This window comes from Galendromus occidentalis, unplaced genomic scaffold, assembly GCF_000255335.2.
Source record: "Galendromus occidentalis unplaced genomic scaffold, Mocc_1.1 scf7180000077530, whole genome shotgun sequence".
NCBI lineage: Eukaryota > Metazoa > Arthropoda > Arachnida > Mesostigmata > Phytoseiidae > Galendromus > Galendromus occidentalis.
This window is the reverse complement of record NW_003805518.1, coordinates 681,639-685,764: the sequence shown is the minus strand read 5'-3', so window position 1 is coordinate 685,764 and position 4,126 is coordinate 681,639. Positions and strand designations below refer to the sequence as shown.

The window sequence follows — 4,126 nt, the reverse complement described above, 5'->3', positions numbered from 1 at the left end:
CTTCCGGAGTCAATACAGACACCGAGGAAACGATGGAACGCTCGAAACAGCAAAAACTGTGGCAGCGGATTCCTCGCAATAATTCAATGTGACTGTTGCGAGTGACGTCGAACTCCGCTAAGTGGGAATTCGGAGCATTTGCTCAAGCGGTTTATTTGTTCACTCGAGGCCGCGTTACGTCCCTCGTTTGCATCTAGAGGGCTCCCCACCGCTGCTTGCGCATTTCTAATCGTATTGCTCCATTCGAAATCACACAGCGAGGGGAGCCTCGAGCCGTCGCGGGTTCTAGGAGCTGTACAAACTCCGCCCCTCCCCCCCTCCTTGGAAATCGTCGACGTTTTCTAATCAGATGTTTCGTGCAGCGACGTGACCTCGCTTTGTTGCTCTCCGGAGGGTTTCGGAGCCCAAAGATGCCGACGATTCTCTCCGTTGTTTCGAGCCTCCAGAAACGAATCCGAAGGTACGTCAGTTCTGCGGCGTGCACCGGCGCCGTCAGTCCCATGTCTCAGGAGGTAAGGGCATGCTTGGCTCTCTGAGGAACGCACAGTGAAAATCACAGATCCCTTTTGCCAACTCCCGCCGCACTCTGCCAGGTCTCGAGGCCCCAGACTAAGCGGAAGACTTTAGGGTTGAGGGAATGGGATTCGGGTGAGAGAAAAATGAGTCAACGCTCCGAAGAGCCCTCCTATGCTCGGTCTTGCCTCATAGGAGTGTGTACTATTCCCATTAAGGCTCGCATGAATGTCTTTGAGGAGAAGACTGCCGCTCGGAATCCGTCTTTCCCGTTCCCGGGCAGGGAGCGAACAAGCGAAATTCCTCAATGAGCTCTCGTTCGCGTCGCGCGGTCCCGGACTTCACGAGAAGATAAACTCGAGGCCATCACAGGAGCCCCGTCGGACCCAACATCCTGCTTTGGCGGAACGTTCGCGGAATAAGAGAAGCCGAGGCTACTCAGTCGTGGCGTCGTTCGTCGTATTCCTCTCTATAGATGAACTTCATTGCAATTTACACTTCAGTGACAAGTGACCTCGGAGGCTGGACCGAATGATACAGAATAGTTTGGTGGGCGGGAGTCATGTTAGCGTTTCGATGGGACTTCTCCCGGCCGTCCATGCCGCTCTGTGTGGCATTCTCTTACTTCGCTACTTTTTGACGCGACAATGACGTGAGTGCGCAAAATTGGATTCCTGTATCAGAACGTGCCTCCCGGCAACGTGAGCACTATGTCCCGCATATAAAACACGGAAACGCCAGCGACGGACGACGGGAATCAGCCTTAGGTTTTCCGTCTCTCGTCTTCGTTCTACACACGCTCGCTGTGGAAGTCGCTTCCGGAACAGAATGAAAAAATACCGATTTCGCTGCTTCCGCCGCTTGATTTATTACTCACTCAGCCACTTGTATGTTTATCCTCGGATTTGTGTGCTTGACGGATGTTGAATTTCTTCCGCGCCTCCGTTCTCCGACTGCGAATCGATCTCCGAGCTTCCGAGTCCCACTCCTGTCCGAAACATCGAAGAGCGGGAAATCCCAGACTCCATCAACATCGATGCCCTCATTTTTTCTATCCAGAGTGAATGAGAGTCAACTCGGAGCTCCAAGTCCAGCAGGCCGCCTCGATATTTGAGTTTTTTTACCCAGAGAACAGAGGAGAGGATGAATCTCATCGCCATGACAGAATGCCTCTATATAAATATATACCATCCGAGTAATGAGGTCGATCAATAAGGACAGTACGGTACCACAGAACGATTGTCAAGAGCCGAGCCTTGATACATGAGGAAACGGCCATCTTGACGACGACGATATTCCGGATATCCCTCGGTAGACAGTGAAGTATCATCTCGGAACTTCTTTCGGTACCGTTTCGAGCACAGGCCCCTGATCATACACGGTGAGCTCGGGTTCTGTCGCCCGCAGGGACACTATCTTGTACAGTGCGGAATCTGTTAGAGGATCTGGAAGCTCTGCACTGATCAGACTGTCCACATCTTATGATGTTCGCAACTTAGAATCAGACTCCAGAGTCAGTATCATGTGCATGTGGGGAAAGCCGCGTTTCTGAAGCTCTGTCACGTAGATCAACGCCGCCGCTTTACCAAAGACTTGCTTCTTCAGGATCATGTCGCAAAGAGCCTTAACCTTCAGGTTGAAAACTCGTGCTGCCAAATCAGGGCGATCGGAAGCGTCCTGACCTGGGTGAAGATTGGAAGCTCTCTCAGGCCAAGCCGGATAGCAAGTGAAAGTGATGAAATGGTCAGGCTTCCCGTATTTGGCCACAATACTCATTGCGTCCTGATATTGTGCAACCATATACCGCGGCCCTCTGGTGAATGAAGCGGCTAAAATTACTCTGAGGCAGGGTGGTCCTTCAGAACCGTCGCTCAGCATAAAATCCTGAAGTCCTCGAACGGTGTCGAGCCGAAGCTCATGTTGATTCTGCCTGATAAAATTCAGGCGATTCATCTCAATTTTCAACCAACTGTCCACCATAAATTGCTGCCGCAATTTGCCGGCATGGTGCAACGGGTTGAAAACCTGATCTCGAGTGAAGAGCACGTACGAATAGTACTGTTTCTGGGTGACTCTAGCTCTTCTCGGCGACACCGAATCAGATCGTTCCATCTGGGGATGCCAACCGTCTTCTCCAAGTAGGAACAGCAATTGATATGCGAGCGGACCACACGCGACTCCTCATCTGCGACCTGAGCCATGAGCCGAAACGCTTTTACGTAGGGGTTGGACTCCTTTAACACATTGTTGAGCGTGATGAAAATACTTTCCAAACAGTTCCTGTCGCCTTCTCGGCCGGCAAGTTCCTGGGCAGCCTCGTTCGTGTCCATTATAAGCACCTGCGCACACTGGGGAGATTCGCCATACCGTGGTCGCAGTCCCCCTATCGTTAGGTGTACCTGGCCATGCACCCGGAAGCAATAAGGACCGTATCCCTGCGGCGTCTCAATATTTGCGGTCATTGAAGCCATAGCCAGAGCGTTGTTGTAATTCCTGATGAATTTTCGGAAATTCTTCGAATCCTCATCGTGGCCCACGTACAAAGAGCGCAGTGTTGGTCGAAGAGCGTCAAATAGCTGAAGCCTCTTCCAAGGCCGGACCGATTTCTGAAAGCTCTCTGAGTTCTTTCCACAGACTTGTGCTTCGCCATGTCTGTTACCGCAAATGCTTTATGTACTGGAGTCCACGACATTTTTGCAACACGATCTGATCAAGTTGTTTCAGAGACACCGCTACTGGCTGTTGATGATGGGACGCTGACGAAGTGAACATCGTTATTTTTCGAATTTGAAACGTTGTTCTCCAACATCGGGCACGTTCCCGGAAGACATTGCATCTAATGCACCTCAAGCGATTCCTCAAAACTCCCGAATAAGCATTGCTCCGGAATTCTCAAAATCATACCTCTGATGGTGATTCGCGATGCGTTCTCCGAAAAAGCTCTTTAGCTTCCCTCAGGTTCGAGCCATCGAAACCAAACGAGTTGCGAGCATGATGGGAATATGGGAAGGGAAGGAGCTCCTATTGACGCAAACAGAAATTCGAACCATAGGAACAAGGGGGCACGGAGAAGCGTGATGATAGGGGAGCGGGAGAACGGGAAAGAAGGATAAGGGATGAGGGGCGGATGGGGAACAGGGGAGAGGGGGACGAGGAAATGGGGGATCGGAGAAGCGATGAGACGGGGAAACGGGACAGTGAGACGGGGAAACGGGACGGTGAGACGGGGAATGGGACAGTGAGACGGGGAAACGGGACAGTGAGACGGGAAACGGGACAGCGGGAAAGCGGGGCCGTGGGCGAGCGGAACAGCTGGAGACCGGGACAGCGGGGATCGGGTCAGCGAGAAAACGAGACGGCGGGGAAACGGGACAGTGGGAGAAGCGAATGAGGGAACAGAAGAGCGAGGGAACGAGGCAACCAGGGAGCAGGGAGATGGGGAAGTTGGGAACTGACAACCGATGAAGATGGGACGATGAGAAGCGTCCAATGAGAAAAACTCCAACTGCAAGCGAACTTCTGTCGTGCGCATACGGAGCAACCGTACTCGAAGCAACCGCACCTAGGGCGTGCGCGCCCAGAGCAAGCGCACCCGGAGCCAGTGCATGTCCAG

At 52.5% G+C, this 4,126-nt stretch overlaps 1 pseudogene; it reads right to left on the bottom strand.

The window, feature by feature from the left end:
- Positions 1–1,721: 1,721 nt before the first annotated feature.
- Positions 1,722–3,163, bottom strand: LOC108864910 (uncharacterized; annotated as a pseudogene).
- Between the last annotated feature and the right edge of the window lie 963 nt (positions 3,164–4,126).